Source organism: Impatiens glandulifera, chromosome 5 (assembly GCF_907164915.1).
Source record: "Impatiens glandulifera chromosome 5, dImpGla2.1, whole genome shotgun sequence".
NCBI lineage: Eukaryota > Viridiplantae > Streptophyta > Magnoliopsida > Ericales > Balsaminaceae > Impatiens > Impatiens glandulifera.
The window spans coordinates 22869480-22896043 of record NC_061866.1 but is presented as its reverse complement, the minus strand read 5'-3'; the positions used below and the strand labels follow the sequence as shown (position 1 = coordinate 22896043).

At 30.0% G+C, this 26564-nt stretch overlaps 1 pseudogene; it reads right to left on the bottom strand.

Annotated features, from left to right (window-relative positions):
• Positions 1-482: 482 nt before the first annotated feature.
• Positions 483-8288, bottom strand: LOC124940497 (annotated as a pseudogene).
• Between the last annotated feature and the right edge of the window lie 18276 nt (positions 8289-26564).

Sequence of the window (26564 nt, the reverse complement as noted above, 5' to 3'; positions counted from 1 at the left end):
TTTTCAAACAAATATTCTAAACAAATCCAATTTAAATCCATTTTCAGATAAGAAACATATATACACATGTAAATTATTATTATTATTAATATTATTATTATTATTAAAGAATTCACGTAAATTAATTAAGCATCATACATTTATACTTACAACAAAATTAGTTAATTAATAAAAGAATATTCGGCTATTTGTTAATTAACAAAATATATGACATGGGCTGCAAGTAGATACTGTAAATCTGTTCCTAAATTTAGGAGGATTTATTAAATTCTTAAAATGGAACTATACAAGACTGAGATGTTAAATAAGGTTGTTTTTATGTGTTTTAGAATCGATTCAAAACAAAGTCAGAGAAACTGAATTGCTTCCAATTTAAATGGTGGTAAGCAAACAAGAAATCGGTTCCTCCTTTCTGATATTACAAACAATTTTGTTCTATAAAATTACCAGAACCAAACTTTAATGCTATCAGCTTTTCTCGATTAGAATTGAGAGACTTGCTGCAGTTTTCGAGCCTAGAAACATTTGCAACGCCCTTTTCCACTTGATTCAGTTTCTTCTGTTTTCGTAGTCATCTTCAATCAGGTGAAGTCAACACTAGTTAATTTCTGTTGTTTTTTCCTATTATTGTTCGTAGAATCATCATCTTCCATTTCATCAGATTCCCTATCAAACACAATGCAAAGACTCTCACAAATGGACTTTAAAAAATAACCATCATAATATAAAGTAATATTATATTCCATTGCGAGGTTAATTATTCAATGTAGAATTTATACCTTATTTATAATTTGTACCATAAAATAAAAATTACACCATCTCATCAAATATCACCTTTTCAATCTAATCATTCAAGTACACCAACTAAAAACTAAGGATATTTTGATCATTTTATTAAAATAAACCACTTTTACATCAATAAAATTTCTTTTATTCCAGATAATCAGAGCTTAACCTAGAGAGGAAATGTAATGATGTGGAATTATTAACTTTAAAAGTCTCATTAAGAAACTACAGAAAAAAGGTGCTATTGAATTATTTGAAGGAATTCAAGCATAGGATTGCATCAAAATTGACATTGAACCTTAATGACAACAAAAAAAGTCTAACCCATATGCCAAAAGAATAAAAAGTAAAAGATAAAGTAACAAAGCAAGTGCCATATACATGTACCCCAGCTGAACCATACTAATGTTGAAAATCCAAATACTGAGTGTTTGTGATCACCCGACCAAGTTTTAGTTGCAGGGTCTGAATACAAACATATGCACAAAAATCATCCATCAATTTATGATTAAAACACTCACATTTAAATAACAAGATTACTGATAAATTATGGAAATAATCTTTATATTAGGCATATAAAATAATATCAGAGATTATGAAAATAATCTTTATATTAGGAGTATAAAATAATATCGTTATTATATTATTAGTTTCCTTATTAATCTTTTATAATTATGGAAATAATCTTTATATTAGGCATATAAAATAATATCAGAGATTATGGAAATAATCTTTATATTAGGAATATAAAATAATATCGTTATTATATTATTAGTTTCCTTATTAATCTTTTATAATGTATATATATTGGATATTTCCCTGATATAAAGATCAAGAAGATTAAACAGGATTCTTCCTATTCTTTCATAGTATTAGAGCCCTAAGTTCTCTTTTCTTTCTTTTCTAAACCCAGCTTCCGCTTCTTTTCTCTAAACCTAACTTCCGTTTCTTTTCTTTCTCTCTTCTTCATCTATAGCCGAAAACAAGGTTCATCCAGCCACCATTGTTTCCAACATCAAGGCGTGCATCCCTATCACCCTTGATTATGAGGGAAAACAATACAACAGCTGGTCCACCCTTTTTCAACTTCATTGCCGTGCTAATATGGTGATCAACCATATTCATCCTCTAACAGTTAATCATTCGGTCGCGGTTCCTACTCCGACGGAAGCCGAAAAGGCTTTAACATAGAGACTTGATGACATTGTTTGTCAATGGATTTACGGGACCATTTCTAATGATCTCTTAAATTCCATCCTCGATCCTGATGACTCGGCAGTTGATGCTTGGAACAGATTGCAGTAATTTTTTCTTAACAACAAATCTGCAAGAGCTTTGCAATTTGATGCGCATTTTACAAACACCAAGCTTGTTCATTTTGATGGTGTTAAGTCTTATTGCTCAACTAAAAACTCTATCTGATAATTTGAGGAATGTTGGAGATAAAGTCTTTGACAATCGAATGGCTCTACAACTTTTGAAAGGCCTCTCGGAGGAATATAAGCCCTTTCGAACGTCCGTTCGTCATCTTAACCCGTTGCCCTCTTTTGATACTCTTCGTTCAATGCTTGAATTATAAGAACATGAGAATGATGCTGATCTCTCTATTGAGTCTAATGTAGAAGCTCACATCACGCAATCCCATTTATCGTCCCAAAATAATGCTGATAATTCTCATTATTCTTCTCGGGATAATAATCAACGTAATGGTGGCAATGGCTGGAAAACCACCAAGGGAAAGGGAAGCTCCGGCAAGGGTAAGGGTGCCTCTGGCAATCAACAGCGTAATGGTGGTGCCTCGCAGCAGCAGCAAAACCCGAAGCGTGGTCCTTCCGCCTCGCACCAGCAGAAGACCCAAGTAGGATGGATGTATCCTCCACCTTGGGCATATTGACAGCAAGACCCTTGGGCTCTTCTTCCCTACTCATATCCATCATAGGCACCAGGCCCATCTCCTTGGTCCGTCACGAAGCCCAGTCAGCCTACACATCAGACCGGTATCCTCGGGCCACAACCACCTCAGGCTTACTATACGTCAGGCCCATCGTCTCAAGGTTACATGCCAACCAATATTGATCAAGCAATGCACACAATGACATTGTCTGATCCAAACAACTATATGGATACGGGTGCTACCTCTCACATGACAAATTCTCAAGGTAATTTATCGTCATATTCTCCCTTGATCAATAGTCATAATAATTCAATTATTGTTGGTGATGGTAGCAAAATTCCAATTCATGGTTATTGTCACAAATCTCTACACCAAAACACACTTCAACTAAAAAATGTCCTTAATGTTCCAAAACTAGTCAAAAATCTCATCTCCGTTAGGAAATTCTCTATTGATAATAATGTTTCCATTGAGTTTGATCCTTTTAGGTTTACTGTGAAGGACTTGCATACGGGGAGCAAACGAGTGAGATGTAATAGTAGTGGCAATCTCTACCCTTTTCTCACAGATCGTCAAGACTTCTCTTCTTTCACACCGTCAGCTTTTTCAGTTATTTATCCAAATATATGGCATTCCCGTCTCGGTCATCCGAGAAATGCAATTTTAAATTTATTGCGTAGTAGTAATTTCATTCAATGTCCTAAGGCTAAACATGTTTGTCATTCTTGTCCTTTGGGTAAATTAATAAAATCGCCTTTTCCCGATTCTATGTCTCATACTACTATTCCATTTGACATTATACACAATGATTTGTGGACATCCCCTATTCCTAGTTCTCTCGGCCATAAGTATTATGTTCTCTTTCTTGATAATTACACGAATTTTTTATGGACTTTTCCGATCTCTTCTAAGTCTCAAGTCTATAAGTTATTTATTCGTGTTCGAACATATATTTGTACTCAATTTGAGAGAGAAATTAAGGCATTCCAATGTGACAATGGTACTGAATTTTAAAATGTTCGTTTTGAAAAATTCGGTCACCAACATGGTATGACTTTCCGTCTTTCTTGTCCTTATACCTCTCCTCAAAATGGCAAGGTCAAAAGAAAAATAAAAACAATCAATAATATTCTTCGCACTATTCTTTGTCATGCATCTATGCCACCATCGGTTTGGCATCATGCTCTCGAAATGGCTACCTACCTTCACAACATCTTACCTACAAAGCTTCTTGGTTATAATTCTCCAACTCAGATTTTGTATCAAAAGCATCCTAACTACTCTCATCTTCGAGTTTTTGGGTGTTTATGTTATCCTCTTTTTCCACCATCCAAAATACACAAGCTTGAACCTCGGTCTTCTCCTTGTGTTTTTCTTGGCTATCCGCCCAATCATAGGGAATATAAATGTTTTGATATGTCATCTCGAAAAATTATAATAGCCAAACATGTATGGTTCGATGAGTCAGCATTTCCTTTTTCCAAAATTCATACTCTGAAATCTCACACATACGATTTTTTGAGTCATGATTCAGGTGCCATTAACACCCATCTCTTGCATCAAATTCTCACCACACCCGAGCACCAACACCAACCCACAACCACCCCCACTATTCTCCTTCTCCCATAACATCCCACACTCACCCTGCGAACGAGTCTTCAAACTCTCCCACTCCTCCTTCTCCCGTAGCATCCCACCCTCACCCTATGGCCACTCGTAGTCGTCATAGAATTGTCAAACCCAATAAAAAATACCAAGACCACTCTCTTCACACTTCTACCTTTGTATCACCCATTCCAAAAAATCTCGTACATGCTCTACGTGACCATAATTGGAAAATTGCTATGCAGGAAGAATATGATGCGCTTATTGACAATGGTACTTGGGCCTTAGTTCCGTGACCGTCTAATGTAAATATTATTCGTTCGCTTTGTATTTTTCGGCATAAAACGAAATCTGATGGTTCTTTTGAGAGACATAAGGCTCGTCTTGTCGGTGATGGGAAAACTCAAAGAAAAGGGATTGACTGTGATGAAACTTTCAGTCCGGTTGTGAAACCGACAACTATACGGATGGTTCTTAGCATTGCTTTATCCAAGTCTTGGTCTATTCATCAATTGGATGTGAAGAATGCCTTCTTACATGGCAACTTGAATGAAACAGTATACATGTATCAACCTTTGGGGTTTAAAGATCCGGCTCGTCCTGATCATGTATGTCTTTTGAGAAAGTCTCTCTATGGTTTGAAACAGGCACCCCGCGTTTGGTATCAACGTTTTGCTGATTTTGCTGCATAAATTGGCTTTAATCACAGCAAATTGGATACTTCTTTATTCATTTATCAGCATGATCATGACACTGCTTACATTCTTCTTTATGTTGATGATATTGTGCTCACTGCTTCTTCAGAGTCCCTTCGGAAATATGTCATTTCTCAACTTAGCACTGAATTTGCAATGAAAGATTTGGGTCCTTTGAGTTATTTCTTAGGCATTGCTGTTACCCGACACAAGAATTGTTTGTTCTTGTCTCAAACGAAATATGCTCATGACATTATTAAGAAAGCAGGTATGACAGATTGTAATCCAACTTCCACTCCTGTTGATTCTAAAGGAAAGATGAGCACTCAATCCGACATTTCTTATGGAGATCCTACCTCTTATCGTTCTTTATGTGGGGCGTTACAGTACTTGACATTCACTCGTCCGGACATTTCTTATGCTGTACAACAAGTTTTCTTGTTTATGCATGCTCCTCAAGTTGCTCACATGAATGCCTTAAAACGAATCATCCGTTATATTCAAGGCACTGCTGATTATGGTTTGCAGTTATACAAATCATCTATGACTTCCCTTATTTCTTATACGGATGCTGATTGGGGCGGGTCTCCTGATACTCGTCGATCTACATCAGGTTATTGTGTCTTTCTTGGAGATAATTTGATTTCTTGGTCTTCTAAAAGGCAACCTACTTTGTCAAAGTCTAGTGCTGAAGCAGAGTATAAAGGGGTTGCAAATGTCGTCTCGGAATCATGTTGGGTCCGAAACTTATTATTAGAACTCAGATGTTCTGTTACACAAGCAACCTTAGTTTATTGCGATAATGTAGTGCTTATTACCTCTCTAGTAATCCGGTACAACATCAGCGCACTAAACATATTGAAATGGACATTCACTTCGTTCGTGAGAAAGTCCAACGGGGTGAAGTTCGTGTCTTGCATGTGCCATCCCGATACCAGATTGCAGATATTTTTACTAAAGGTCTGCCTAAGATTTTATTTGATGATTTTCGGGCCAGTTTTAGCGTTTGCAAAGCTCCCGTTTCGACTGCGGAGGTGTGATAGATTATGGAAATAATCTTTATATTAGGCATATAAAATAATATCAAAGATTATGGAAATAATCTTTATATTAGGAATATAAAATAATATCGTTATTATATTATTAGTTTCCTTATTAATCTTTTATAATTTATATATATTGGATATTTCCCTGATATAAACATAAAGAAGATTAAACAAGATTCTCCATATTTTTTCACTTACTTGGAAACTGAAATTTTCGTAATCACGATAAGAATGAAAATGCCAAAGTTATTTTTTTTCATTTGGTATAAGTATTTTTTTGTATCATACTCCAGATTATAGACCGTAATTTTACTTGATTTCTATAGTTAGAATTAAAGTGTTTTTCTCATTCATTTGGTATATAACATTTGTTTTTGTTTTTTTATCATAATCTAGATTATTTTAGGTAATTTTCTTCATTTTGTATAAAAATGATATTTCTGGATTATATTCCAAATTATAGTGCGAAATTTTACTTTGTTCGAAATAAAAATTATTATTTGGATATGATCCTAACTGTTTTCTAAATTCTTACAAATATAGATTTTATCGAATCATAAAATGTGACTACCAAGTGGCTCAACATTATCTAAATACACATATACAATAGTAAATAAAATGGTTGTGAAAATTAGAGAAGACAACCTAATGAACACTAAATCAATCTGAAGATGATAACTAAAAAAGGCTTCATTTCAGCATGCATCCAACCTTTTCCCCCTATTTAATTAGAATTTTAGTTTAAATACTCTCATGCATTTACCTTATTGCAAGCAAATGAAATAACTACTATCATCATAAATTACACAGTTAAGTTTGTAATGGATATTTTCGAAACAAATAATCATTACTCTAGTTTCATTCTTTCGGTTGGGATGTACAAGACATACTCTGCCATTTAAGATAGTACAGATACCAAGTTCTATAACTTGAATCTAAACACTAGGTTTTAAATAATGAAAGAGTATAGACTTTACCTCCTGGATACCCAGAGCAAAATTTCTATTCATATTATCAGCAGTTTCATCTAGTTCCCAATTTCGAAGTGCTCGATCTCTTGTAAGATGACATGTCAAAGAAATGCTTTGGAATTGTTTCAACAAAAAGGATGTGTTAAGAAAATTTTAATCACCTTAGCGACAATGCTTGCTCCACTCACAACTGGATATAGACTATCAGCTTTTTTTGGGACTACAAATTTTATGAATGTAAATCGTTCAATCAATCTCTCTCTATATTTCTCTGGATCTCCAACTGTATCTACATAAACCTGAAACAGTAACCATAAACACAAAGTCCTTGTTTGATACCCTTTATAGTTTATCCCATCATTTGAATCAAATCATGGAAATAGTTGAAATTCTTTGACAGACAAATTATCTTCTTCTTAATTACTACCTCAGTCAGAAGAACTCCCATTTCTGTTACTCTTCTGATAAGGCTCATGGCAGATTCATGTGAGGTCTCATTGAGGTTAATCTTGGTTCTGAGACCAAATGAGAAACAAATAGCTTAGCATCATCAAAGAAGGTGATTTATAGTAGTACATTTTAATATTAAACAGTCACGGACTAACTTCTTTAACATTTTTGCAGATAGTTCCTTTGGATCTATGACATTTACAGCCCATCCAAGAGATTCATCAGCCTTCAAATTATCAAATAATTCTTTCCTTTTTTCTTCCTTTAAGGTCTTTGAATCTACAATAAGTTGATAAATGATTATAATTGTCAAATTAGCTATATTGTATAGCTAACTATCCAACTTCATTTTAATGTTCAAGACCAAATATCATTGTTTTCGGTTATGCCTAGGTCTTTGATGTGCTATGTGAATGAGTGTATTGGATGGAACAATAAGCTGACTAAACTCAAGGATTATATATAGAATGATTATGATCGTTAAATTAGCTATATACAGTTGAGTATTCAACTTCGTTTGATTTGATTTATTTTAACCATTCAAAGCTATGAAATTGAAACAAACCCAGAAAGAAAAAATGATCAAGTAATGTAAGTTGAGGAAGTATGGTAACCTGCAAAATAATACAAGCAACGAGGAAAGAGTCTTTTGGTACGATGGTTGCATCCGTATACCATGGGACCTGTGTTCAAGTAAACAAATTCGTGAAAACAGAAAGAAATCGATGTGATGAAAGAGAGATGGAGGTAAAAGAAAAACCTAAGACAGGGCGGGCCTCGTCCGGTTTCGTCAGCAGCAGGGTTTAGAAGCCCATTTAGGAAGATGACTTCCAGATTCCATTGATGTTCTACTGAAACTAGCCGCCAACGAAAACTCTCTCTGTGTCCAGATTTTTGTGATTCCCGCCAGAAATTTAGCAAACGTAGGGAAAAGGCAACGTGGATTAGTCGGATGAATTTTTCATAGAAACAAGTCTCTTAAATATAGTAAAAGGTTTAAATCGAAGAATAAAGTTAGATATCACAACTATAGCCGCAAATTAAATTAATCATGAAATTTAGTCTCATTTTATGTAACCATATTATCAACTTTTAACGTAAAATATATCATTATCAAATTATCTGGAAATTAGCTTTTTAAAGTTAGTATTATTCAGTAAAAGTCATTGTTGTTTATATCACACGTTTCTTCCACTTATGTGCGGGCAGACCACCACCTTAAGGTAAATGGGTCAGGTTTTTAGATAAATTTATTAAGTTTTTTTTTTAAAATAAAATGGATAACTTACTAGTTTATGATAAAAAAAATGTAGTTTTTATTTGATTATGAGTTTTAATCTCATTAAAAACAATTTTTTAAATAATTTTTTGAACTAATATTATGATTGTCAAAAATAAATTCACGTTTTTTTTCTACGAGGATAGGACAATTCAATTTTTTGGGCGATACTAAAGATGATGTGTTATGAAAAATAAATACTTTAATTACAAAATAGTGATCTCCAGAATCGATATCTAAAAAAATTGTATTTAAAATCAATGTACAATTATTACTTCATCTATCTTAAATTCCTTGTTAATTAAATATTTTAAAATTTATAAATATTAATTAAATATATTAAATTAAAGAGTTAAAAAAAATTAAAGTTATTATAAACCAAAATAATTTATATTAAAGTTTAAAAAGAAATTTTAGAAATTAATAATTAAGATTATATTTTCAAAATTAATTTATAAATTTTAATCTAATTCAAATTAAATGTACAGTCAATGTTTTAATTAAATTGATTACATTTATATAATTTATTTTTTAAATTGTATTTACACGAAAAAATGTTATTAAATTTGTTAATATATATAATTAAAGTATATTATAGATCATTTTAATTAAACTAAAATAAAATATTTAAAAAATAATAATATTTAAATAAAACAAAAAATAATTGTTGTTAAAAATGAGATTACTTCTAAATAAAATCATCATTATAAAATAAGAAAAATTATTAAATAAATATTTAAATATGGTACAATTGTAACTATATAACATAAATGAAAATAAGCAAATAATAAAAAAATTTAACACAAAATACTAACATTTTTCTACGTCTCATTATCGACCAACATCTACCTTCATTTTGGGCATTTTTTCCAACTAATTCGTCATTATCGATCATATTATACACTCATTTTGTGAGTTCGTTTCAATTTGAACCATTATTCTCTTAATCCCTTAAATTCATACTCAACCCATCTAAAAATTGACAATTTTTTTAATCTCTCAAATTTACACTCACATATATCATAATCATAATTATTTTATTTTTATAATGCACCATTTAAAATGCGCATCAACTAAGATAAAAACATAATCTCAAATTTTGAATGTGAATACACCACTTGTGATTATTAAATTCAATTTATAATTTTGTGTATAAATATTTTGTATATAAACTCAAATATATAAAAAAATTATTTTTTTAATAAATTATTTTGAAAATTTTATTTAGAGAGGTAAGAATATTTTAAAAATTTAAAATTTAATTATATAGTATAAAATAATAAATAAAAATAGAATCATTATATATATATATATAATTATTTATTTAAAAAATCAAGTAAAGAAAATTTATAAGATTAAAATATATATATAGAGACGTATCTCATAAATATGAAGAAAAAAATAAATATAAAATAAATAAATAAATGAAGAAAAAAAATAATATTAGAGGGATACAAATAATGAAACAAATTAATTTATTTTTATTTAAATATATCATCAATTAAAATGGATTTAAATTGAATTTGTTTAGAATATTTGTTTAAAAATTAGATCTGTTTGTTTGTTTAAACAAAGATTACAGTACTATTAATCAAACATTATATATAATATGATGATAGAATTATGCATGATTAACAAACAAGCGGCGAGATATAATCCCAATTACTAAATCACATTATTAATTAAACAACAGTACTATAATTCTGAAAAAAATAGGCTTAAGAAAAATAGGGTTCGTTGAAACCATATATATATATATATAATAGTGAAATACATCTCTACTACAACAACAATATTTAGGATCAGATTAGATATCTAAAAAGTGATTTAATTAAGAAGAAGTTATGCGGCTGTCGACCTCCTCTTTAATCCTCTCGAGATCCGCCATCTTGGACGCCAGTAATTGTAAATCATCGGACTCAAGATCATCATCTAAACCCATTGCATTGAGAATCCATCCGATCAGAAACGCAGAGTCGTCGTCGCTCTTGTCGGATGATTCCCTAGTCGTCGTCCTCATCCTGATATCTTGTTGTAATTGTATCGTGGGATCGCCAACTTGCAGGATTCGGTCAACAATAACGTCAAAGGAGGAGGGCCCCCCGTTGTTGTTGTTGATGGAGGTGTACATTTGACCGACGGGGTAGAAGACTACGGCGCCAACCTCTTGTCCCGTCAATTTCTGAAACTCACTCACATTTTTTAACAGACTAGATTTGCCCTTGAGATTTGTTTTCGATTCGCGCAATGTTAATCTTCTTCTTCCCTTGACCTCCGTTATTTCTTCTCCCGTCACTTTTACTATCATCAGATGTCGCCGCCCCCGTCATGATCTATATATCTATTCGAGGAGGAGGAGACAGAAAAATCAATCAGATTTGCTTTCGAGTTTCGAGTGCTTCTTTCTCCCTTTCGATCTCTTCTTTCTCTTTTGATGAACGATTACTTGGATATAAGCTGTGTCCGTCGACCGCCGTATATATATATATATATATATATATATATATATATATATATATATATATATATATATATATATATATATATGGAGAAAAAATATTTTTTAATTTTTGTTGAAACATATTTGTAAGTGGTTTTTTTATGGTTTGAAATTAAAAAAAAAAATCAAACGGGAACTTTCAAATGAAGAAATTATGGAAATAAGTATATATATATATATCAATTAACAAATATTTTATATATATGAAAATTCGTTAATATGTTATAATTTCGGTTATTATATATTAATTAAATTAATTTCTTAGATTATTAATTAATTAGATTATTTGGTTTACAATTAATTAGATTAGTTTGAATTTAAATTAATCAGTTATTATTATTTGCTTAACAATACGAATAAATAAAATTATTTCTTTTAGAATAAAAATAATTAACACTTTTATCATATTTGTTTTGCAAATTTTTTTTTAGGACTTAGAAGCTTATTGACCGTGATCAAAGAAAAAGAAAAACAGACTTGTTCATTTAATTGAATTAAAATTTTGAATGACACTTATGAAGTCAAAATCTAAGGTATTCTTTAAATGAAATGACAGGTTGGAGTCTTATGATCTCTAGATCCTTCCAACCTTGTACATAAATACTTAGCCTCCCCACATAATTTTGTGCCCTTGCGCTGCCAAAAATTTCCCACAACTGAAATTCCTCCATGAAATCAAGAGCATGTCATCATTGTAACATCTTGAATTTCCCTTTCTTTGCATTTAATAACATAAAAAATATATTTGCATGCTTTTAAATTTTATTTGGTTTTAATTTTTCCACATTCATCTTTACCTAATGTAACATAAGTAAATAAAAAAAAAGAAAAAAAGAAAATTAAAACCTTAAGACATCAAAACTCAGACTGAAATTTAAAACCAAAAACAACTTCAAAAGGCTAGTTTTGGTTACATTTGGTCTAAGCTTTCTTGATCTGTTTTGCTATAGATAATTTAAAGTTCATTGAGATTAAGCCAGAGATTTGAAAAAGTTGTTGAGTAATGATGATTAAGGATAAATTGGCTAAACAAAATCACCAGCCAAATTTAGGTTTATCGGTCATCTGTAGTTTTAAAAATAAAAATTGAAATTTCTTTTGAGCTCATATTCATCATTTTAAAAATAAAAACATTCTATCCAAACCAAAATTGAAATTAATATCTTAAAATAACAATTGAACAAGGATGATCTCTAATTTAAAATTTTTACCAGTTATGTGTTTTAGAAATAATTTGAATTTGAATTTGAATTTGAAATCGGGGTCTGGTCTGGTCTTTATTATTCATAAAACTAAATAAATTAACTTGAGTGCAATTTTATTCTAACGAGATCCAAGGTTATTTGACCGAAATAAAAGAAACAAAAAGTTAATCTCACATTTGTTCATAAAAAATTAATGTCTATGTTGATTAATTCTGAATTTTTATGTAATTATTCAGTGATTCTAATTTATAAATTATTTTATTTTATAATACTAATATTTGTAGTTAGTTATATTGAAGTTTGGGGCAATAATGACCACCATGTAGTTAGAATATACTTCATTGTTGTAGCGGCACATATGACCAGAAACGTACTCAAGAGAGGGCTAAGCCCACCCTTATTTCTTTTTCAAAGTGACTTGCATGTTAGTAATGGTGTCGCCTCCCATTGAATTACATCTATCTTCACAACATTACAAAACCTAAGTGTGACTTGTTTTTGTTGAAAAGACACTTTTGAATTGCGAGGTACCATTACGAGCTCAATAAATACAAGTGTTATTCGGTTAAATAACTCGAATTTCAAATCATTCACTTGCTTTAACTACTCATACACTTTTCATAATAACATATATATTTTTTAATATTAAATATTAGTAATATATACTAGAGAGTTGAACCTTAATTGATGTAAATTATAAGAAATTATTTTTAAACAACTAATAATGTTTAAATTTCAATCTAATTTTTTTAAACTCATATCATTTTAATAATTAATAGTTAAATATTAAAATGACTTATTTTTTACTATATTCATTTACCCTATTAATAAAATATGTTATGATTCCCTAGTATAGTGAAAGAAAGATGTTGATATGATATATATGTTAACAAAAAATATTTTTTTACGGTAAAAATAAAATATGATATCTAACATTTTCATTAATTTTTAATTTAATTCACTATTTTTCTTATCTAATTTTTAAAAAAATGGACAAAACTTACGTTTATTCACTCGTTATATTCCTAAATTTCTCGTAATTTTCTTAAACACACCTCAAATATTTTTCAAACCCACCCCAATTCAAATTTCTTGGTCCGTTCCTGCACACAACCGAGAGGAAGAGTCAACAGGCCAAGAAATGCACCAGCGGACCAGCTAGCAATCGAGAGATCGAACATCAGATTTTCTGGCGCTTCTTCAAGACTCATAGTACTTGTAGCGGTTCTTCAACCGTTTTGTGCTGCTGGCCTCGTGAGCAACTGATGAAACTAGCCAGATTTCATATCTAGTTAGGCTTCCCGCCACATCCGACAAAGGACCTCCTCTGCTGGCTCACTGTTGGCTTCTAGACTTCACACGTTTGCTGTAGCTTCTACCCAACGGAGGAACTTAGTAGCTTGCTAAGTTTCCTGACGCTTACGACCAATCAGAGATCCTCCTTAGCTTCACAATTTCTCCACCCGGTAACCAGCAGTTTCCACTCGACCAAGAGCCAAGTACGCTAGCTCATTTTCTTGTCTCTTCCGACTGAGAGCTACCCTGGTAGCCTCCAATTCAGCACCCGAGGGCTTATTTGCACGGTTGTCTACATCTTTCAGCGCATCCGACTGATGGTTCCTCTTCATGACTGACTTTCTCCACTCAATAATCGGCTAATGGTGATTGTTGTTGTTCCAAACGCTTATGACCGATATTGATAGCTGCTATCTAGAATTTGAACATAATAGAAGACCACTAGTGAAGGCCGCGACTAAGGATACTGCTGCTTCCGTTCGCAACGCTTACAACCAATGGAAGGAAACCGCTGCTACTGCCGGTGCTACACCCAACCGTATCTTCTGCACCTATTGATGCTGAAGACCAAGACCAAGACCAAGACCGGTGTTTATGCACCCAATAGACCGAGGGCCGGCAGTTGCCATACGATAGGACCGATGGCAGAATACTGCTGCACGCTAGGACCAACTGAAGGCTGTTACATGTTAGGACCGAGAGCTTAAGGTCACTGTACCCAAGGACCGCCAAAAGGGACGTGCTCTAGCATCCGACCTAGTAGGGCTCGATTTTTTTAGTAGTGATGACATGTTCTTTAACCGTGGAGGCTTCTCTATGGTCCAATTTGTTTTTATTTTATATTATATTTTTATTTTGCTCAAATTTAGGTTTACGTTTTACTCTTTGTTTAATTTTTAGATAGGTTTGTGGCTTGGTTGATCCTATGTTAGAATTAAATAATAATAAAAAATCAAAGACTTAACTAAAATTGAACCTATCACTAACTTAGGATTATTTTATGAGTTCTCTTAAACTAAATTTTTTTATAAACCCAAAAATACTATTTATGTATATTTCTCTTTATATATATACATATATTACATATGCATATATGTAAATAGAGATTTTACAATATTTATTGTTCACTTCGACAAAAACACCTAAAATCAATATATACTTATTATTTTTCTTTGTATATATACTTATTATTCTTGTATATTGTTGTATTTGCTTATATATTTTGTTTGTCACAAACATCACAATTTTGATGGATTAGTGCTCTTTGATAAACGACCGACCGTATACATATAAATCAAACTTTATTACTAGAATTAGCACATTAGGAAAATTTTAACGTGAATTAAAAATATATAAAAAAAGAAAGTGTAAAATAATATTTTATAAAAATACAAAAAAATAGTAGTAGATATCGTCAAACTAGGCAAACGTGTGAAGTATAAAATCGATGCCCTTTTCCACACGTAACGAAACATCGAGACCTAAAAAAAATCATAATCTCCGATTCTTGGTGCTCATGCACCAAAAATTTCTTTTCCTAATTTGACAATAAATATTAGGTGACAAATTTTTTGTTGTTATAGTTATTATAAATATTAAAAAAAAACCTAAAAGAGACCTCGGTTGAGATTCGATCAAAAGATAAGTTATGGGGTTTGACTATAAAGTCTAATTTATTTTATAAGACTTTTCAATTTTTGTTAATATATTTTATCAAACGACGAGAATAATTTCTTTAAACGACTCTTCAATCCCAAAAAAGTTGATTGGTATTTTATCGTGTACAAAAAACATGTATTTGTGTTGGTTTTTATCTGGTCGAGAGAAGACCATGTCTCTTAAAAAATTGTTATTCTAATTGATTTATTATGATAAAAATGATAAGCATGATAATATAAGCTTATAAAAAAAATTAATTAGAGACAACTAATACATATTTTGTTTAACTTCGAAACTTGGAGCGGTATATTACAAAAATTATAGCTACCTCTCTAACATTAAGTCTTCTCATATATCTTATTCCACTCATGAAACTATTCGAACATTGATCGAACATGTCCTTGACCAAAGAATTTCTACAGATTACAGTTAAAGTGAGGGTTAAGAATGACAAAGTAAGTCTTCTTATACTACATCAAATATCGTCCCAAAAGTTGATCGATAAGTCATTGCCTAACGAGAATCTGCATTGCCCATGAAAAGACTTTTACATAGTAGAGATGTCTCTCCAAACTCTATAACTAGTTGGTCGGGGTATCTTTGGTGAACAATCCAGACAATTTCTTTCAATACATGCATCTGATCATATCAACCCACAAACAGTTAGGCTCCGAAGAAAATTTGTTACTAGAGAGGTTTGTTAAATGAATCTAAATCCTTGATTCTCGAGCCCCCTTGATCTTTGAATTTTTTAACTTTATCCTAACTAATCAAATGACCAAAGGAGGACTCAAAAGATCCCCAAAGAAATTTGCACATAATATTTTTCATCTTCACGTCTACACTCCTAGGAAGAAGTAATAAGGATATCATAAAAGTAAACTTAGATATCAATGCACTCTTTATGAGGACCAAACAACCTTTTTTGAAATTATCTTGCTCTTCCAAATAGGTAACTTTCTCTCCATTTTAGTGATAATCGGGTTCCAAGAGGCTTTGGAGCTGAATTTAGCATTGAGAGACATACCAAGATAAGTAGACAAAATGTTATAAAACTGAAGCCCATAATACTTGTTAAATATGTTTTCTTCCTATTAAAAATATAGACTAAGATTAAAATATTAGACTACAAATATTGACCCGTAATATAGAACATGCTCTAAATAACCATAGAATATCTTACAAATGATTGACATTTTTGCACAATGTATTGTCAACGATGAACATATGATAAATGACAAAAGGAGACATTTTTACCCCCACAATCTACTCCTCTAATGAGACAATTTTGTTCTGCAAACTTCAACAATCTAAAAAATGATTCCATGTCAATGACGAACAAGAATGGAGACAACGAATCACCATGTCTAATACCCTTTGAAATTTTTTTAAAAAAAACCTTTAGGACTTCCATTTATAATAATAGAGAACTTGGTTGTTGAATGGCATAATTTAATACAACCGATCCGCTTATCCCCCATTTTATTCTACCCATGACATCAAATAAAAATTCTAAATTCACGAGATAATATGTTTTTTCAGTATTCAACTTAATAAAATAATAATTATCCCCATTATAGTTTGCCGAGTCAATGCATTAATTTGCAATAAGTGATGCGTTAAAAATTTGACGACCCTTGATAAAAAGCCATATGATTATCCGAAATTATTGGTTCAAGAATCCCACACAAACTATTTGTCAAACATTTGGATCAAATCTTATAGAATGACAACACACGACTAATTAGTGTAAAGTTCCTTATGTCGATAGTTCTAGGAGCCTTACAGATTATACAAATTAACGTTGAGTTCCAACTCTTGTCGAAGGAAGATAATAAGAAAAAATGCTCAAACACTTTTGTGATATTAGATTTAAGAATAGCCACACCGTTTTGAAAAATGTTAATGTAAAGTCACCGCTTCTCGGAGCCTTATCACTACCACATTTCATATTTTAGCTTCCACTTTATCATTATGAAACGAGCTTCCAAAATACTATAATGCTCATCACTAATACCATTAAAAGATATACCATCCAATTTCAATCTAACCAAGTACGGTTCATTGATAAAATTCTTATAAAATTACATGATATTATCCAAAATTATTGATTCTAAATCGTGAAGAACACTCTGAACATAAATCGAGTTAATCACATTATTTCTCGCTTGCACATTTAATACCCCGTGAAAATATTTTGAATTCCTATCCCCCTCTTTTAACTCGATAGACCTACTACATTTTTCGCCCCAATCTCCTCTTCCTTACAAAGATCTAAAATGTTATTCACCAAATAAATATGAGATTTGGTTTCCAAAGCCAATAAATCCCGAATATCTTCCTCCTCATCGATCTCATTAATTCATTACATAATTTGTTTTCTCAAACAGCCAACAATCTTCAACAAAAGCACAAATTTGCAACAATTTCGTGTATTGTCTCATAAGCTCCTTGTGAACCTTTGAAAATTGTCTCCCTTGATGGAGGAGAATTTTTACCATCACTCGCTCTCCTTCTAATTCCAAATGTCTTCTCTTCTTGTCCTCCCATTTCTTAATTTTTTGGCAGCCTTACCAATTTCACACTTCTCTTTCTTGAAGAGCAACTCCTTCAGTTGCCTCTTCAGCTTCTCCAATTTGAGAGGTTCCATGTGAATAACTTTATTTTTTGATTCATCTCTCTCTTAGGTGAAGCTTTTTTGGTAATTCAGCGGGCATTACATACTGAAATTTCTCTATGATATTTGTAACTTTTGGAGGTTTCTTCTCTTGGGACGCATTTTTCTCCTCTTCATTCACGGTAACAAAGAATGTTGGGTGGGCCTTCTTCACACCTTTTGAGAGTTGCATGGAGGTGAGTTTCCTAGCTTTTATCTTACCCTCCATTGTTAAAGGTATCATGCAAGTATTGCCTTGCTCTAGAATGTACATAGTATTGGCATAAGGGAGTAGGGAGACATTTGTCTTGTCTAGGAACTCTATATCGATGACCATTTTGTAGTCATCCATGTCAACGATGTAAAAATTTAGGAGGACAGTCCACTCCCCCAAGTTGACATTTTCATTAGGAGAAACTCCATAAGTTGCATTTGGTACCGAGTTGACTATTTTAACTCATCGTTTCTTTTTAGTGTACCTGATCCTCAGTCTTCTTGCCTCTTTTGCCTATAAAAAGTTGTTGTTGGCTCATGTGTCCAACAAAGCTTTAACCATGTGGTTTCTTACTTTTATTTCCACGAACAGTCGTCATTTCTTCGCGGATTTTGGTCCCAATCGACACTAAGGAGGTGTAACGACCCCGATCGAGCCTCATCATGAAGGTGTTCTTACTCATCCATCAATGCGGATAGTTTGTTCTTCATAGGACACTCTCTTGCTTTATGTGGCCCTTCGCAAAAGAAGAACTTTATCCGGGGTCTCTCCACTTTTCTCGTCCAGATCTCCTCTACCATTAGGCTCTGTAAACTTAACTAGGTCTTCCTTGTTGTAGAAATGGTCTCCACCATTTTCCTTCTTGTCACTCCTATCGTGGGGTGACTTTGGTTTGTCTTGCCTTCTCATTTCAACAAGAGATTCAGCCACGACAATAGCGGTGTTTAGATCATGGATACCATGTCGTTCCAACTCTAGTTTTGCCCATATTTGTAGACCCTTAGTGAAGGAAAATAAGGCTTCATCGTTTGAGTAATTAGGGATCTCAAGGAGAGTAGCGATGAACTCCTTGACATACTCCTTGATACTTCCCGTATGTGATAGTCGCCGCAACTTGGCCCTTACTTCTCGAATGGCATTTTTGTGATAGAATTGCCTCTTGAGTTCCTCCTTAAATTCTCCCCATGTATTGATAAAAAATATCTATATTTTTATGTCACTACTCCTTCGCCTCCACCACATCATTGTAGTGTCTTCTAGGTATGTCATGGCAGTATCTATCTTTCTTGCCTCTTCCACTTGGCTGAGTACTTTGAAGTACTAATATAGACCACATAAGAAGTTGTCGATCTCCTTTGTGTTCTCTCACATAAATACACTTTAGGTCTTGTAATGTCTATCCTTGTCGGATTAGGCACTCCTATAAGTGTACGTCCACACTCTTGCGCAACCGCCTTCTTGAGTATCACCACTTCTTCTTCAGTGGCCTGTAACTTGGAGACCATTCCCTCGAGCTTCTCGTTCAACGTATTGATCTCATAAAAAAGAGTCTGCTCCATGATCTGAGCTTGCTCTTGACATTTGGACAACACTAATTAAAGGCACCTTCCATCACTTCTCGGGGCTCATCTCTCTCTTTCTCAACCTCGGCGATGCGTTCCTTTAGGTCCCTGAAATTATCTTGTCCGTAATCCATGTTGAGTTTTACCTTCTCCAACTTGGCGATAATGTCAAAAATTGCATCTCTTGATCTCCCCCCTTCTTTGGTAGTTTTGGATCCTCCCGCTTGAACCTGACAAGGGTTCCTAAGATCATCTCCGATCTCTTGGGAAAGTTTCTCCATTTCATTCACTTTATTAGTAGTTGCACTTTCATTCTATTTCTTCGTCATTCTTCTCTGATACCAACTGTCACGGACTCGGTTTTTCCATCAAAGATTTGTGCGGTATTAGTTACAATCTTCGGAAGAACAAGTAACTAGTTAGCCTTACTCGAAACAACACTCGGTATTTGTTTTAGTAAGCATAAAAACTCTAAAGAGAGAAAGCAAACTTTTACAAAGAATAGTATTATATTAATTGAATACTTGATGATTACAATGTAATACGAGGTATTTATATGACTTATTATAGCTGCCACATTAATGACGCGCTAATCTATATATATATAATGATGCTTAATTTTTAAAGTGTCCGGATTGCCGGGTCGAGAGCTGTGGTTAATTTGGATACTTGGGTCGGATTGTGGGTTGACCCGTTTTTAAATTTAAAACGGTTAAAAATAAAATTAAAAATGCTAGAGGTATGTTTCGAACTTGCAACCTAACAAAACAAATACAACTCTTTAACCAACTAGGCTAAAAAAACTTTATATTTTAAATTCAACACCAAATTTGATAAGCGAGACATTTTAATATTAATATAAGTTCAGCTTTTTTACTAACTAATCTATATATATATATATAATGATGCTTAATTTTTAAAGTGTCCGGATTTCCGGGTCGAGAGCTGTGGTTAATTTGGATACTTGGGTCGGATTGTGGGTTGACCATTTTTTAAATGTAAAACGGTTAAAAATAAAATTAAAAATGCTAGAGGTATGTTTCGAACTTGCAACCTAACAAAACAAGTACAACTCTTTAACCAACTAGACTACAAAGACTTTATATTTTAAATTCAACACCAAATTTGATAAACGCGGGACGTTTTAATATTAATATAAGTTCAAATTTTTAACTAACTAATATATAATGATCTTGAGTAAATGAATACTTGTGTCGGATTGTGGGTTGACTCACCCATAAACTTAAAACGGTTAAAAATAAAATAAAAAATGTTATCCGTAATTTTTTTTCACGATTTTTATATTATTAGTCGTGCAAATGCACGGGCTAAATGCTAGTACATCATTATTTCATTATTTTGTTCTTATCCACACTTCAATATCATCATAAATACACTACACTTAAATTTTAAATTGTTTATATTCCCAAAAATATATTTTTTTACATAAATCTTCAATTTTAACTTATTCTAATAACAATATATTACTTATCTTTCATCATTCTTCATATTCAATTTCTATTTTTTTTTCTCTAATTTAATTTATCTTCTTCAAGATCTATAAAAATAAATATGTAGATAAATAATATTTTTATTTGTATTTTTAACATTTTAATATTTTGATATTTTTAATTTTAAAATTATGTTTATTTTTTTTAATCCTTATAATCTTATAAGTTTTTTAATCGGGTAATGGGGTACCCGTTGGGAATCAGGTACCCGACGAATCAGGGATAATGATAGAAGTAGAGATACCCGTCAGGTTCGAATAAAATAAAAATCAGATTCAGGGATGGATACTTTACTACACGTCGGTAGGGTACTCGTTGTCGAGATAATATTTCATATATATTTATATTAGTTTGAAATATATATTGACGTGGGTTTAAATTTGTTTATACATTAATTTTGTTTGAATTTACTTTTTAAACTTCTAAAATCATTTAAAATGCCATAACATCGGGCCTGTCCTAAATAGGGTTATTTGGTTTATTTTGGTTAAAGTGATAGAAAAATCTGTATAAAATATGGATAAGTTTATTTTGATAGAATGAGTTTGGGGACATTTAAGTTTATATTGTTGTTAAAAATTACGGAGCGTGCCACTGGATAATAGGGTTTAATAATTTAAAATTCAGAAAAATTGGTAAGGATAAAATAATATTTTAAATAAAGGAATAAAGTGATTGAATAGATTAAAGTGATGGAGAGGATTAGAGATAAAAAATTAATTTTAATTCAAAAAAATCATTTAGACAAATCTCTTAAATTAAATACGTAGTATATATATTTGTTTATCTTAATCAAATTGGTTAAGGCAAATATTTTTACTTTTACATACGTAGTATATATATTTTTTTTATTGTAGAAAAATGTCTCAAATCAGTCTTCAGGTAATCTATATATATATAATGATGCTTAATTTTTAAAGTGTCTGGATTGTCGGGTCGAGAGCTGCGATTAATTTGGATATATATATATATATATATATATATATATATATATATATATGAGAGTAAATGAATATTTTGGTCAGATTGTGGGTTGACCCGCCCATAAATTTAAAACGGTTAAAAATAAAATTAAAATTGTTCGAACTTGCAACCTAACAAAATAAGTATAACCTTTTAACCAACTAGGCTAATAACACTTTATATTTTAAATTTAACACCAAATTTGATGAACGCAGGACATTTTAACAATATAAGTTAAACTTTTTAACTAACTAATCTATATATATATAATGATGCTTAATTTTTAAAGTGTCCGGATTGCCGGGTCAAAAGCTGTGGTTAATTTGGATATATATATATGAGAGTAAATAAATACTTGGGTCGGATTGTAGGTTGACCTGCCTATAAATATTTTTACATTAATATTTTTTTCACAATTTTTTATATTATTACTCGTGCAAATGCACGAGATACCATGTTGTTTAGATCATTCCTTTTAATTATCAATTAGTGACGTATTAATCTAGGATATGTCTTTAATTGCTAATTAATGATACACTAATCTAGACCATGCCTTTTAAATACCAATTAATTACACTAATTTATCACATACTTTCAAACTAGAATATTTCTTGGGTTGGGCATAATTAGACGATTGGGTCTCCCCTTGAGCTAGGAAGCTAAGGGCACCGTGGCACTATAATTTGAAATGCAATATTTAGACATTGAGTCCATACATTATTCAATTGATAGACAATGTTTGTCATAACATTATTCTTTAATTTTATTATTATATATTAAGTATTAATTAAATAATTAATATTTAATTATAATTTAGATTAAAATTCACTATTAATTCACGTTTGAATTCAGTGTGAATTTCATTTGATTTATTTACTCATATTCTTATTTCCAGTCATTAATATAATTAAGTTAATTTCATCAATATCATCATGAGAAACATGACATGATCGATATTGAGGTATAAACCTTTAATAAGATACAAAATTATCAATATGAAGCTTAGTACAAGATTTATGTCATCTTCTTTAAACAATAGGTAAGTTAAAAATATCATCACCAACATAATAATCTTTCTTTGACGAGATAATTTTTTTTTGTTAAATATAAATACTATGTAACTAGGTGAGATTTAAATTTTGATTCTTATTATAAAGTATGAATATTTTAATTATTTGATTAATTGATTTTTTAAATGAATACTAATAACTTAGTGACAAAGCATGTAAACTCATGTCTTCATGATCAAGGATGTGGGTTTTCACTCTTGATCATTTAAAAAAAATCAATTAATTACACAAAAATACATGCTTTTAGATTTTTTTTTTTTAAGTTTTGTTTGATCGTATAAATTAACTTTTCAGACGATTCCTTATTTGTTTTTTGTTTGTGTAAGAAAAAATGAGAGCAAAAAGCTGTTTTCTAAAATATATATATATATATAGACGGAGAAAGATATGGATTATTATAGTTGTACAACAAAAACAACACCTCACGCATTTTCTTATAATACCTTTTCATATATTTTAGTTCAGACTTTATTTTATTATTTTTAAATAAAATATTTTATTATTTATTAAAAATATATGATTAATGCGTTGAACTTATAATTTTTTCTAATATTTAGGAAGTTAATATTAAGAATTGAGGTTTTTTAATAATTTAATAAATTAAAATTTTGAACGAATTTTATTTTTTTTAATTTAAGAAGTTAATATTTCGAATTGACATTTTGTTTTTTTAACGTAAAAGTTATATTGTCGATAATATATATTTCGAATTTAGGAAGTTAACATTTCTTATATTTTTTCATAATAAAAATCGAAACTTTAAAAAAAAAAGTTTTAACACTTGTGTTATTATAATAAATTGTGTTCAATCAATATTTTAATTATATAGATAATATATATTCAAATTTATTTTATTATATTCTTTTTCAAACATAAGAATTGAAATTGAATTACAATTCTAAAGTTTTTTCCAAACATGGTAATTGAATTGTAATTGAATGTGAAATTTTATAGAATTGAAATTAAAATTTTAATGTCAATTCTAATTTAATTCATACAAATGTACCCAATAATCCATATAATCCTCTTTATGTGTTTAAAAACAATATTTTTCGATTATTTTCCATTTCTTTGTTTTCGACATTTTAAGGACGCAAAGTTCAATGCCGGTGTATTTAAATGTTGTTAAAACATTCGCTAGCTAGATTTAAATAACATAAAAATTGCCTCATTATATATTAAGTGAATGGCTAGTTGTAAATAACATAAAAATTGTCCCATTATTCATGAAGTGAATACAATTTATAAAAGCATACATTTTTTTTGTTTATTTTGTTGGTTTTATCTAGTAAAAAAAATTGTTATTCCAACTTATTTATCATTATAAAAATGGTAAGACATGATAATAAAAACCTAAAAAAAAAAAAAATTAATTAAAGGAAACTAATACAGACTTTCTTTAATATATATTACTTTTGTTTTTTCATTCACTCACAATGAATATATAATAATAAAGGTGTATGTCTTTATAAATTAATAATACTATAATTTATATAATATATATATATATATAACAACTTATTTAAAAATTAATTTATGATATATTTAAATAAAAATAAATTAATTTGTTTCATTATTTGTATCCCTTTAATATTAATTTTTTTCTTCATTTATTTAATTTTTTTTTTACTTTTTTCTTCATATTTATGAGATACTTCTCTCTCTCTATATATTTTAATCTTATAAATTTTCTTTACTTGATTTTTTAAATAAATAATTATATATATATATATAATGATTCTATTTTTATTTATTATTTTATACTATATAATTAAATTTTAAATTTTAAAAATATTCTTACCTCTCTAAATAAAATTTTCAAAATAATTTATTAAAAAAATATTTTTTTTTATATATTTGAGGTTATATACAAAATATTTATACACAAAATTATAAATTGAATTTAATAATCACAAGTGGTATATTCACATTCAAAATTTGAGATTATGTTTTATCTTAGTTGATGCGCATTTTAAATGGTGCATTATAAAAATAAAATAATTATGATTATGATATATGTGAGTGTAAATTTGAGAGATTAAAAAAATTGTCAATTTTTAGATGGGATGAGTGTGAATTTAAGGGATTAAGACAATAATGGTTCAAATTGAAACAAACGCACAAAATGAGTGTATAATATGATCGATAATGACGAATTTGTTGGAAAAAATGCCCAAAATGAAGGTAGATGTTGGTCGATAATGAGATGTAGCAAAATGTTAGTATTTTGTGTTAAATTTTTTTATTATTTGCTTATTTTCATTTATGTTATATAGTTACAATTGTACCATATTTAAATGTTTATTTAATAATTTTGCTTATTTTATAATGATGATTTTATTTAGAAGTAATCTCACTTTTAACAACAATTACTTTTTGTTTTGGTTAAATATTATTATTTTTTAAATATTTTATTTTAGTTTAATTGAAATGATCTATAATATACTTTAATTATATATATTAACAAATTTAATAACATTTTTTTTGTTTAAATACAATTTAAAAAATAAATTATATAAATGTAATCAATTTAATTAAAACATTGACTGTACATTTAATTTGAATTAGATTAAAATTTATAAATTAATTTTGAAAATATAATCTTAATTATTAATTCTAAAATTTCTTTTTAAACTTTAATATAAATGATTTTGGTTTATAATAATGTTAATTTTTTTTTAACTCTTTAATTTAATATATTTAATTAATATTTATAAATTTTAAAATATTTAATTAACAAGAAATTTAAGATAGATGAAGTAATAATTATACATTGATTTTAAATACAATCTTTTTTAATATATCGATTCTGGAGATCACTATTTTGTAATTAAAGTATTTATTTTTCATAACACATCATCTTTAGTATCGCCCAGAAAATTGAATTGTCCTATCTTTGTAGAAAAAAAAAACGTAATTTATTTTTGACAATCATAATATTAGTTCAAAAAATTATTTAAAAAATTGTTTTTAATGAGATTAAAACTCATAATCAAATAAAAACTACATTTTTTTTTATCATAAATTAGTAAGTTATCCATTTTATTTAAAAAAAACTTAATAAATTTATCTAAAAACCCGACACATTTAACTTAAGGTGGTCTGCCCGCACATAAGTGGAAGAAATGTGTGATATAAACAACAATGACTTTTACTAAATAATACTAACTTTAAAAAGCTAATTTCCAGATAATTTGATAATGAGATATTTTACGTTAAAAGTTGATAATATGGTTACATAAAATGAGACTAAATTTCATGATTAATTTAATGAGCTAATTTCATGACTTGTTTCTATGAAAAATTTATCCGACTAATCCACGTTGCCTTTTCCCTACCATTTGCTAAATTTCTGGCGGGAATCACAAAAATCTGGACATAGAGAGAGTTTTCGTTGGCGGCTAGTTTCAGTAGAACATCA